The sequence below is a fragment of the Nicotiana tabacum genome, chromosome 10 (assembly GCF_000715075.1).
Source record: "Nicotiana tabacum cultivar K326 chromosome 10, ASM71507v2, whole genome shotgun sequence".
Classification (NCBI taxonomy): Eukaryota; Viridiplantae; Streptophyta; class Magnoliopsida; order Solanales; family Solanaceae; genus Nicotiana; species Nicotiana tabacum.
Window position 1 is genome coordinate 141026848 of NC_134089.1, and position 13742 is coordinate 141040589.

General features: G+C 38.3%; 1 long non-coding RNA gene across 9 annotated transcripts; it reads left to right on the plus strand.

Moving 5' to 3' along the window:
* The first annotated feature begins 4325 nt into the window (after window positions 1-4325).
* On the plus strand, window positions 4326-8257 carry LOC107798834 (uncharacterized). 9 transcript variants are annotated; one of them, XR_012695786.1, is made up of 5 exons: window positions 4326-6137; window positions 6432-6926; window positions 7198-7293; window positions 7447-7574; window positions 7680-8257. It is a non-coding gene; the product is annotated as an uncharacterized LOC107798834 (long non-coding RNA). The 9 variants fall into 9 exon arrangements; XR_012695785.1 differs by having other exon boundaries at window positions 4326-4546; window positions 4816-6926; XR_001651001.2 differs by having other exon boundaries at window positions 4327-6639; window positions 6867-6926.
* Window positions 8258-13742: the final 5485 nt, after the last annotated feature.

Here is a 13742-nt window from a genome sequence, read left to right on the forward strand (position 1 = left end):
TGACACATAAGGTAAGAGATCAATTACGTAGTAAATCAAGGAAGTCACATGTAAATCAGCAAGATCTTCCCTTAATCAAACAACAATTAGATCAACGGTAAAATCATGCTAAGTATTTAAGGAAAAGAATAAAATAAGGCTTAGTATAGAGTAGGTAATTAGGGGTAAATGAACAACAATTTAATTAAGGAAACAAATCACTAATAATCAGCGGAATACAAACAAGGTAAGGCAAACAAATTCAATCAAATTGAGTAAAAGGTAAGAATCAAACATTTAAAGGAAAATGTTCAAATTAAACTAGGAAATAAGGGATTTAGAGTAATCAAGGGTTCAGAAAGTCATGAAAGGGCCAGAATGTTTAGCATATCAATAAGGTAAAACATGAATACTCAAGAATCGACATATAACTTTAACAAAACAAAAATTAAACAATGCTGATTCAATGAGAAAGATACAAGTCTTGATATGAACAGTCAAGACGAACACAAGCATATCGAATCAGTGAAAGGTTAAACTAAGAAGTTCAGTAGAAGCATATTAGGGCAAGAAGGTCACTAGAAATCAAAAGAACCCAAAGCAAGAACACAGTCAGATGCACCGGTACTCAGAAACTAAACGAAGAACCCTAGAAAATTAGGGCTTTCAGTACAAAATGGCTAAGGTTGTAGCAGACTTACAAAATCAGTCAAAATATACAAGAAGCAGAAGATTAAACACAAAAAATCATCAAACAATTCTTAAAAGAAAATCCGGAAACCCTAGCTTAAGGAAAAGATGAAAATCACTTGAAAATCATACGATTTTTTTAGAATCTTAAGGTTATTGTAAAACTCATATGAAACAAACCCAAATCATCTTAGATCTGTACAGATGTAAGAGGTTTAGAAAAGAAATTAGGGTTTCGAAGAGAATCATACAGAGATGAGGAAACATATTGAGAAACCCAAGATCGTAACTAATATAGGACAATCTTACTCGCAATCTCACTGAAGTGGCCTGAAACAGGCGAGAGAGGACCAATAGATGCAAGCCACTAGCCTTGGTCCCTTGAGGGCCTTGGAGATGGCAAAAACAACATGAGAGAGGCTATTAGAGGCTTGAGAGGTAGTGAGAGGTCATCGGAGATGGCCATAGATGAGTGACGACATTTGTAGATTAGGGTTAGGTTGAGAGCGTTTGAGAGCAGAGAGGATTTCAGAGCGACAGTGTAAGGTGGTGAAAATGGTTAGGGTTTTGAGGTATAGGTTGGTTTAGTTATGGGAAGGGAAAACCTAGACCGTTGATCAAAATGATCAATGGCCAGGATTTGGCCTGGTATTGGGCCTGGGTAGGTTTAGGTTTAAAAATTGGGCTGGTAATTGGGTTAGGTTGGGGTTGGATTGGGGCTAAAATTGAAATAAAATTAGGCCATATTTTAAATAGCCATTTTTATACTATATAATTTATAAGAAATCATAAATGATTTCTGAAAAATAATTTTGTGTACTAAAATGATTTAAAATAGTTATTATTTAACAATATAAAATATCATTTTATGCTTCAACAATGTAATTATGCATTAATAGAGCTAGTATCGCAAATATATGCAAATTAGCTTAAAAATATAAATGTAATTATAAAAATGCACTAAAAATATTTAAACTATATTTTGGCATAAGTATATAATTTAGATGGCTAAATTACTAGAAAAATAATTTGAAGGATAATTATTGGAAATTTTATAAATTAAAAGGGAAGAAATAAATCAATTTGGAGCTTTTAAAAATTATAAAAATTGCATAAAAAATTATAAAAATGCTCATGCATGCTTATAACTGCATATATGCTATTTTGAAATATATATATATATATATATATATATATATATATATATATATATATATATATGTATGTATGTATGTATGTATGTATGTATGTATGTATGTATGTATATATGCATAATTCTATCTAGGTTTTGCAATTTTGTGCACAATTTGACATGGCAATATCATAGAAACATGAAAATATGCTAACATAATCCCCATAAAACATGTATACCAGATGAATGAGTGTAATGAGTGAATGATCAAGTTGGCTATGTGTGTGGACAGATCGAAATTTCCAGGAAAATTCAATCGAGCACACTTTTGTTGTTCAGAGAGTGAAAAAACGTAACAATTGCCATGTTCCTCTATTTATATGAGGAATTTGATAAGGGAAAAAGGGCGAGTGCGGCCGCACATTTTCATATGTGGTCCTCACTTTCTTACCTGAAGACCTCCTCTCAGCATTTCATCTGTGGTCCGCACAATTTCATGTGCGATCGCTAAATTCCTATGCGGTAGTAGATTTCCTGTGTGGTCGCACATCGACCTCTTCTCCGACAGGATAAAACTTCAGAGAGTTGGTATTTTCAACCTCTCAATTGTGCGGTTGCACTGCTCTTTTGCTACAACACCCATAATTTTGTGATCCGCACAAATCAATTAAGGTCCGCAATTCTTCGTACACTTAGAAAAATTTTTGGTCCACAATTCCTGTAAGTCACACTCAACCTGTAGCGCACTTCAAATCAAGTTAGAATAAAAACAACACCTAAATACAAAAGAAAAAGGAAAAGAAACACGAGTCGAATCCCAAGAAGCGCTTGATTTATCGTGGCATGAAGCAGAATACCCTCAAGTGAAATGAATAACTGCCATGACGTGGCTATCTCCAAGCTTTCCCAAATAGTGATTCACCCGATGACCAGTAACTCGGAATACTTCATTATTTTTATTCTTCAAGTCTAATACACCAAAAGGTGTCATACCCACGATTTCAAAAGGACCACTCCATTTAGACTTTAGCTTCCCGGAAAACATCCTCAACCTTGAGTTAAACAACAGTACAAGATCGCCCACCTTAACTCATTATTCTAAATGTATTTGTCGTGAAGATATTTTATCTTTTCTTTGTACAAGGACGAACTTACATAAGCATGGTACCAGAACTCATCCAATTCATTCAAATGTACAACCCTCAAGTTAGTGGCTCCATCTCAATAAAGATTCAACTTCTTTAGAGCCCACATGACCTTGTGCTCAAGTTCCTTCGGAAGGTAACAAGCTTTCCCAAACACCAACTGATATGGTGACATTTTGATAGGTGTTTTGTAAGCCGTCCGATAAGCCCATAATGCATCATCAAGCTTTTTGGACCAATCCGTCTGATTCACACTCATCGTTTTAGACAAATACTCTTGATCTCCCGGTTGGAGACTTCCACTTGTCTACTAGCTTGTGGATGATAGGGAGTCATGAATTTATGAGTAACACCATACTTTCCAAGTAAAGTGTTGAAAGTTTTATTGCAAAAATGTGAACCCCCATCGCTTATAATAGCCTGCGGAATACCAAACCTTTTGAAAATATTTTTCTTCAAGAACGCCACCATATTTCTCGCCTCAATGTTAGGTAGAGCAACGACCTCAACCCACTTGGACACATAATCCACATCGACCAAGATGTATGTGTTTCCACAGAACTCATAAAAGGGCCCATAAAGTCAATACCTAACACATCAAAAATATCAATCTCCAAAATGGTAGTGAGAGACATTTCATTTTTCTTTGAGATTCCACCGGCCCGTTGACATTCATTACATCTTTTCACTAACTCACTTGAATCCTTGTAAAGAGTGGGCCAATAGAAACCAAAACTAAGCACTTTGGTTACCGTTCTCGCTCCACCATGATGGCCATCATATGACAATGAATGACAAGCCCTAAAAATTTCACCTTGCTCTTCTTCCGGTACACATCTTCTAATCACCCATTTCGTACAAATATGGAAGAGGTATGGTTCTTTCCAATAATAATCATGACAATCCTGTTTGAGCTTCTTCTTTTGATTTGAAGAGAACTCATCCAGAATGATTCCACACACAAGAAAATTTGCTAGACCCGCGAATCATGGCACCTCTTTCATTGAAATAGCGAAGGCTTACTCATCGGGGAAAGAGTCATTAATTTCAAGGCCATCATGCGGCTTCCCCTCCTCCTCCAAACGAGACAAGTGGTACGCCACTTGATTTTCACTACCTTTTCTATCTTGGATGTCAAATAAAACTCTTGCAACAAAATCACCCATCTCATCAACCGAGGTTTGGGGTCCTTCTTGCTCATAAGATAACGAATCGCCACGTGATCCGTGTGGACAATGACTTTTGCACCCTTCACACTACAACAAAACTCACTTTTAGTGGCAATTATTTAATGGCCATAGCATAAATGCCGTTAAATTATTTTATGAACTTAGCTATTACCGACGCTTAAACTTTAGCTAGTATTAACTACTCTTTTAATGGCAAATAAGACATATGGCTTGCAAAAATTAATAATCGAGAGACCACTTTAATAATTGTGCACTTCTCTCCAATTCCTTTTTACTGTTCAAAAATTCCCTCCCTTTGTCCTGCTCACCAAAATGCCTCCGCTCCCACCATCGTCGTATGTTCCTCCATTCCATCGCCGCCGCCCGTCAACTTGCAGAATAAGAATCACACTCTTCGTTCGCCACGCGTTGTACTTTCCCTGCCTCTTAGAATTGTAGAATCACATGCACAATTGTTTATATTATGTTTTCTGTTCTTCGTGATTTTGTTTGCTCTGTTCGTCAAATGCGATTTGGTTATCTCAAACATTCTCTGTTTGATTTGCTTCAATTAGTGCTATGTGATTGCTAAGTTGAACATCTATGCAAATTTTCATTACTTTCTAAGCGAATGCGCATAACATATTTGATCTTTTTAAAGCAACTAGGGTTTGTCAATTTTAACTTCTAATGATTACAGTGGCAGAGTCGAGATATTTGTTGTGAGATGATTATTTCAGATGGATGTTACATTGCTATTGGTTGAAATGCTCAAGATCGAAACATGGAGGTACTATCCTTTTGTGAACAGATTATTAAGCTATTATTGTAATTATACGCAATATACTTGTTGAAAGTTGCATATTTTATGGTTAAGTTAACAAAATTCTAGTATACACTTTGCTCACTTTGTCGATTAACAAAACTGAATTATTAACAGGGGAAATGCTCTATATTCTTCGACATAATTGAAAATGCTGAGTAGTCTTCAAATGCTACATATATTGAAGTCTCTTGAGCTGGAACAAGGGATATTCATTAGTATGTCTTACTTAAATGTGCCATTTACAAAAATATACCTCAAAATTGAGTGGTTCTTAATCTAAAGAGTGAGATTAATGTTTGAATTTCTTTCATAGAGTGGCTGACCCAATGCAATTATCTACTCTCTTTAGTTCCTTTTTTTGTTAGAGTTTGTTCAAAATATAAAATAGTTGGATATTAAACTTATAACTATTTTTCCAACTTTAATCTGCACATGTATTATAACTTTGTACCTCTACCACTTTGTTGTTAACAAGGATAACTCCGATATGTTTATGGGCCGGTTGTTTGGACAAAGGTTGGCCAAGCTATTGGGCATGGTGCTAAACAGCAAAATGCCAAGGAATTAGACAGCCCAAGAAGACATTTGCTTGGAATCCAGGTTGAGTTAGGAAGCATGTGACAAAAGGATAAAGGGGGTGTCATTAGCAGTTTTTAAAATTATGTGTATTGTGATCATGCTTAGCCAAAGTTTGTGCTTCTCAAGTCCTTTTCTGAATCAATCTAATTCCCTATCCCCTTTCTGGTTACCTATCATATTTATGTAGTTCTGCCATTTTCATTTGTTGTTTACGTTCTAGAGTTGCAATATTCTAGTTGTTGAGATCAATATAGTATATATAAATTACTATTTATGTTGAATAATTCTGGTTGTTACACAATTTCGTCTGATCTATATATTTCTAGAGAGAATATTCTAACTCTATCTTGTTGGAATTAGATAGATTGAATTTTAACTGTCATATGCTTAAGAAAAAATAACTCACTCGCTTTTCTATTACCGAGTTCCTTGTAGCAGTTGTGATTTATGTTTTCGTGATTGGTTATTATCTTCTATTTCTAATTAAATATATTAAACTTCTTAGGATGCAGTAGTTATATATAAAATCCTTTGCTAGTTGCAGGTCAATCTTATCAATGACTCTGCTCCTTTTTTGAATCTGATCAATTCACTTTGCTCCTCCAGCATTTTATGATGTAATTCAAGAAACTCTATCTCTTCTTCTCCCATCTCTTTCTTGGAATCCTAAAAGAATAGAACTAGAATGAATATAGCCCATTTTCTATCAGTTAATCTCTCTTATACTAAGTTAGGTGGATTCTTTTCAGGGATGACAATAGCTAAATAAAATGACTTGTAGTGTTTTTGTGGATTATGAATGTTATTCTGAGTTTTAAATATTGAGTTTCATATCTATAGTTGCTAGACTGTAGAAAATCAAAAATTCTTTCCCACCCCTAACATTCTTATTATGGGTTTCTGTATTATAGAAACATATATCACAGGTTTAATCTGTAGTCACTTCTCCACTATGGGTTGTAAGAAAAATTTCTCCATCTATCTTTTCACGGCATACTGATGGAACTTCATGGTTTATCACTTGAAAACATACCCGGTTAGCATAACTCTGCTACAAGATTTTATAATGTAAGGAGTTGGAGGGGTCAGAGGTTAGAACCAGTGAGAGATCAATTAAGGGTATACCCTTTTCTTCAATTATGCTCAGTTTTCTTGTGTTGAGTTTCTTGAAAAAGTGCTTCATCAACCTCTCGCATGATACTTCACTTTTCTGTATTGAATAGCAATAATCTCTTTTTTTGGGTGCAAATTATGGCATTTTATCTTGATTTCCATGCTAATGTTAACTTGGCATTTACCTGTCTCTATTGAGCAGTAGTTTGTGTTTGATTGATGTTATTTTGTAGGAGGGTGAAGTCAAGTATTTTGTGTACAAGAGTTCTATAAACTAGAATGTATCCAGTCGAGTACGTCAATTCATGCTTTAAAGTATTGTATATTATGTGTAGAAGATTCTACATTGCATTTATCTTTGCATATGTCTTTTGTTCGTGTACTTTTCATAACCATTGCTTGTTGTTTGATGTATCAATAAAATCCTAAGATGTTTTTAGTATTGACTGATTAGAGCATCTAGGAGTCAAACTAATATCATCCAAAATTAAATTGTCTAGTGATTTCTTTTAGATTATAGAAAACTTTAGCTATGAATCTTCTGATTGGGTATCATTGCGGTAGGCCCAACTATGGATCCAAACTTGACATACTCTGATAGGCTAGCCAACAAGTTCTTGGAGCGTTGGGGCGCTGCCCGAAGTATATATAAAATTGGAGGTAAGAAATAGTAAACCTGATAAACTGAATAAGGGGCTACAAAAATTGTTGAATTTGTTCTCAAGGCATAATGAACTATATATTAAGCTTACTCCTTTTCTCTTTCTGGTAAATATTTTCCTACTCTATGGCTTGTGGTTTTACGAACCAAAGGGTAAGGAATGCAAGGAGGATCACAAATCTAGTGAAGGGATAGAGAAGAATGTTGAACATTGGTTCCATGTCTACAGGTGCTTGGGTAGCAGCAATGAGCTGATGAGAGATGATTGCATTGAGTAGTGGTAACTATGGATTTTAACCTATTATGTGTTCTCTTTTGCTTAGGTTTTGGACCAAAAATGTATAAAAGTATTCCCAAAAACTAATTTACTCTGCTTACTTACAAGGTTTGGTCAAAATGAGGCAAAGAAGCCAAAATAAACTCATGAAGGAGTAAACTTGCACAGACTAAAGACTGGGAATTGGAGCGCGGAGAGCGAGCAAAATACGTGGTCGCTTGAGGAACACCGCTGAGGCGTCCACAAATATACGGCCCGCTAAAGTAAAGTTCAGAGAGGCTAATTTGGGCACAAATTCTACCGCTAACTGCAATGGAAAAGTGCAGCCATAGAATATCTGATGTGGCCGCGGAATATCTAACGCAGTCGCGAAATATCTAACGCAGCTGTGGTGGTATTTTTGCTGAGAACGGTGATTGAAGTTCAGAAACCCTGCAAGTCATGCTTAAATAGAAGAATGCGGTTCGCGTTCAAATTACGTGGCCGCGATGGAAGCACACGCGAACGCGGATGAAATTACGCTGTCCACGAAACCAAGTCCAACCCAAGCCCAGAATTGAAGAAACGCGGACTGCGGTCATTATTACGCGGCTAATTCTCTGTAGGGGCATTTTTGTCTGGGAATTTCAGCCTAGTATAAATAGATTATTTTCACATTATTAGGTTAAGTTTTGTCAAGGAGAACACGTGAACGACTCGTTTTTGCCTTTTGAGTAATTCTAGAGTAGATTCATCTTCAATCTTTAGATTTTCATCTTGTATTTGAATATTATGGCTTATATTTCATCTTTATCCTTGATTTCTGCTAGTTTCATGAGTAGCTAAATCCATAGCTAGGGTTGTGACCCAACCTTAGTGTGGATATTTAATGGGTTTTGAATTTTAGGGCTTAATTGTTTATGGGCTACTGATATTTAGCCTAATTAATGCTTTAATTGTAGAATTAGTGGTTGCAAATACTGATTCGTGCCTTTATGACTTAGACTCTTCGTGAGAAAGAGGGACTAAGTCTAGGAAAATTAGGCTAACAAGGAATTGGGGTAAATTCAAGAGATTGATAGCCCCAATTAAAGGGTTAAACCTAGAGATAATAATACCCGACTTGAGCCAATATTATTTGTTATGCATGAACACCCATTTGGACTTGAGAAAGCTAAATTGGGGAAAGTCACTCAAACTACTGAGAGGTATAGAGTGAGCACTTATGTGTGATGGTTATAACACGATCCCAATCATAACAAGCTTGCCCTGAATTCTCGATACCCGTTAGATATTCGCCTAGGCGGAAGTCAGTATCCTGGTCCATTTTAATCTTTGAAAACAACCAACAAAAATATTGTACTTAGCTTTATCTATTGCACATTATAGAATAGAAGTAGAAGTAGAAAGCAAAATCAACCATTTGTGAAAATACAATTAAGAGCAAAACTCGCATTTTTACTCAGATATTAACCTAACTCCAAACTCATTAACTCCCTGTGGATTCGATCCCAACCTTTGATGGGTAAAACTGCATCGATAATCCTTGCAACTCTATAATAGTGCAGGTTTGGAACCGATCAATTTTTGGCATCGATGCCGGGGAGTTAAATGATTTTAGCTATATCTCCGAGTATTTGTGTGTTTTATTTTTCTTTCCTTTCGATTTTCTAATTTGTTTGTGAATTGTTCTAAGCTACAATATGGCTCTTAAAAATGATGCTCCCGAAAATTTGCCTTTGAGGGAGAAGCTAGATGATGATAGTGTAGATGAGGTTCAACCCGAACCTCAAGCACAAAGGAGAGGCCGACCGCCACATGATAATAAACCCTCCCCCACCTCTAGCAAGGGCAGCACACCGGGTGTTGCCCAACGAAGGATACGCAAGTGCAATAGCCCCGCCCCGGATTGGGGCGGGCAACTTCCAAATAACCCATGTGATGCTTACACTCTTGGAACATCGGGGTTTCTTCACCAGATCTCCACATCAAAATGCCTACAAGCATCTCAAGGGTTTTATTGAAACATGCTGGGGGAGCAAGCAAACTAACATTTCTGAGGACGTGTTGAGATTAAGGCTTTTCCATTCTCTCTATGGGGGAAGGCTTTGGATTGGCTTGAAAGGTTGCCCAACCATTCCATCACTAGTTGGGATGAGTTGGCCGAGAAATTCATTGCAAAGTTCTTTTCGCTGGGGCATATGGCGACGCTGAGAGATGAGATCCTTGCCTTCAAACAAGAGCCAAATTAACCACTTCACGAGATCTGGGAAAGGTATCGGACGATGGTGAAAGAATGTCCGAACAATGACATGACCGAAGCAATGATCCAGCAAACATTCTACCGTGACATCAACACTACCAAGTATGTGTAGTTAACCAACTCACCGGGGGAAACTTTATGAACACTCCTTAGCTGAGGCGTGTGATATACTTGATGAGATGAAGAACACTTCCTCCGCATGACAAAGTTGAGCTAATGTGCCACAAGGTGATCCCAATGTCATTCATCTGCACAAAGAGCTCCATGACCACGGCGAAGCAATAGCCGAGTTAACTACAACTATGAACCAGTTGGCCAAAGATCAATTGCAATAAGTTCAGGGGTCAAAGCAAGTGAATGCCATGGAAGGGGTAAATGTGATGGTCAATAAGAGGAGGCAAAAAGGTCAACAAAGTCAATGAAATCCGGATCAATATGAGCAAGGTGGTAGTGGTTACAACCAAGATGATGTGTATGATGAGCAAAGTAAAGAGCTTTAGTATGTGAACAACTACCAAGGACAACGGGGCAATGCTCCGAATCAACAACAACAATGGAGATCCCAAGGAAATTGGGGAAATCAAAATCAACAAGGAAATTAGAATAGTGGAAACAACAACAACCAAAGCAACTGGGGGACACAACAATCAAAATTGGGGCAACCAAGGTAACCATGGCAACTGGGGAGACAATAACAATAGCAATTGGGGAGGCAACAACAACCAAGGGGGTTGGAATAACGGTAATTAGGGTAATCGGGGGCCGGGCTTTCAAAGGCCTCCGATGTTTCAACAACCTAACAACCCGCCTCCATTTCTGTCTCAAGGTGCTAGCTCGTCCAACAATGAGATGGGATAGATTGAGTCAATTTTTGAGCAAATAATGAAGAAAAACGCCGACTTCGATGCCCAACTGGCGTCCCACAATACTTCTATCCGCAACTTAGAGGTTCAACTTGTCCAAATTTCCCAAGTGTTTAATACTCGCCCTAAGGGGCACTACCTAGTGACACGGTAGTAAACCCGAAGGGAGGGAACAATACAGGCCATGCTATGGCGGTGACTACAAGGAGTTGTAGAGGTGGAGTTTCTAGTATCTCTAATGAAAGAAAGGTTGTGAGTGATGGTGTGTTGGTGCAAGAGGATGATGAGCAAAACAATGATGTGCAAGTGAGTGATGAGAATGTAAATGAAGAGGTAAGAATTGAAATTGATGACAACGTGGAGGAGACACAAAATGATGTGAACCCATCTAGGGAACACGTGATAGACATATCGGAAACGGTAGTGCCCAAAGCCAAGGCTCTTTTGCCAAGGCCTCCTCCACCATACCCTCAAAGGCTTGCTAAACAAAACAATGAGAACTAGTTCAAGAAATTTATTGATATGATGAAAAGTTTGTCCATCAATGTGCCTTTGGTGGAAGCTCTAGAACAAATGCCAGGATATGCCAAGTTTATGAAAGACTTGGTAACAAAGAAGAAATCCATGAATTATGAAACGATCAAGATGACGCACCAAGTGAGTGCCATTGTACATTCTGTGGCCCTAAAGCTAGAAGACCCTGATGCTTTTACAATCCGTGCACTATTGGTAATGCCTATTTTGCCAAAGCTTTGTGTGACTTAGGGGAAAGCATTAACTTGATGCCATATTCCGTGTTTAAGACATTGGGGATTGGGCAACTAAGACCCACATCCATGAGGTTGCATATGGTGGATAGGACAATGAAGAGGCCATTGGGAATTATAGATGATGTGCTAGTGCGGGTCGACAAGTTCATACTTCCCGCAGATTTTGTGATTTTTGACAGCGAGGTTGACTATGAGGTGCCGTATTAGGGAGACCTTTTCTAACTATAGGGAAGACTTTAGTTGATGTGGAAGCAGGGGAGCTTACCTTCTGGGTGGGTGATGAAAAAGTTGTGTTCCATGTCTGCAAATCAATAAGGTAGCCCAATAGCAATGAAGTATGTTCATTTGTGGATCTTGTGACCGAGGTAAACGTTGAAGACACAAGTGCTATGATAAATATGGAGGACCCTTTAGAAGATGTGTTGTTGAACCATGATGTGACTGAGGATAAAGGCTTGGTGGTATATGTCAATGCTTTGCAAGGAATGAGTTCATACACATATGAGCCCAGGAAACTTTCCTTGGATATTGAGAACCGAAAGACTCCACTAACAAAGCCCTCAATCGAGGAACCTCCCGTATTGGAGTTAAAGCCTTTGCCTTCTCACCTCAGGTATGAATTCTTGGGCCCTTGTTCAACTTTACTTGTTATTCTTTCTTCATGCTTAAAAACGTGCAGGTAGATGCCACCCTTACGGTGCTCCAAAGAAGGAAGAAGGCAATTAGATGGACTCTAGCTGATATTCGAGGGATAAGCCCCGCCTTTTGCATATACAAAATTTTACTTGAGGATGATGCCAACCCCTCCGTAGAACATCAAAGGAGGTTGAATGAGGTTATGCAAGAGGTCGTCAAGAAGGAAATTATCAAGTGGTTAGATGCAGGGGTTGTGTACCCCATTTCGGATAGTTCATGGACTTCACCGGTACAATGTGTGCCGAAGAAGGGGGTATGACTGTGGTTCCAAATAAGCAAAATGAGTTGATCCCCACTAGGACTGTCACCGGGTAGAGGGTATGCATGGATTACCGAAAGCTAAACAAAGTGACATGCAAAGATCATTTTCCACTGCCCTTTCTTGACCAAATGTTAGATAGACTTGCAGAGCGTGCCTACTATTGCTTTTTGGATGGGTACTCAGGTTACAACCAGATTTTGATTGCACGGGAGACCAAGAGAAACCCACCTTCACATTTCCGTATGGTACCTTTGCATTCTCACGGATGCCATTTGGTTTGTGTAATGCACCAGCTACCTTTCAACGGTGTATGATGACTATATTTACGGACATGGTGGAGGATTTCTTGGAAGTGTTCATGGATGATTTTAGTGTTATGGGTTACTCCCTTGAAGAAAGCTTGAATAATCTTGACAAGGTGTTGGCCCGATGTGAAGAGACCAACTTAGTACTTAATTGGGAGAAATGTCACTTTATGGTTGAGGAGGGCATTGTCCTCGGCCATAAGATCTCAATGAACGGTATTGAAGTGGACAAAGCGAAGATTCAAGTGATTTCAAATCTCCCTCCTCCTCCTTCCGTCAAGGGAGTTAGGAGCTTTCTTGGGCATGCGGGGTTCTACCGAAGGTTCATCAAGGACTTCTCAAAATTGGTGAATCCCTTGTGAAAGTTGTGAGAAAAGGATGCAAAGTTTGTATTTAATGATGATTGCATGAATGCTTTTGAGCTTCTCAAGTATAGATTGACTACCACTCCCATCATTACCGCTCCCAATTGGAGCTTACCATTTGAGCTCATGTGCGATGCTAATGACGTTGCGGTAGGAGCAATTTTGGAGCAAAGGATCTATAAGATATTTCATCTGGTCTATTATGCAAGCAAAACGATGAATGATGCCCAAGTCATTTATACGGTGACCGAGAAAGAGTTACTAGCCATTGTCTACGCCATGGAAAAGTTCATGCCATATCACATGGGTACCAAAGTGATTGTGCACACCGATCACGCGGTACTCCATTACTTGATGACAAAGAAGGACTCTAAGGCTAGGTTGATGAGATGGGTTCTTTTTCTTTAAGAGTTTGACCATGAAATTATTGATCGAAAAGGAAGTAAAAATCAAGTGGCGGACCACTTGTCCCATTTGGAAGAGGAGGGGAGGCCCCATGATGGCCTTGAAATTAATGATTTGTTTCCAGATGAACAACTCATCTCCGTATCTTTGAATAGTATGCCTTGGTTCGCCGATGTAGCTAACTTTCTTGTGACCGGCATTGTCCCGAGTGAGCTCTCTTCTAACCAAAGGAAGAAGCTTAAACAGGACAGCTTGGATTATTA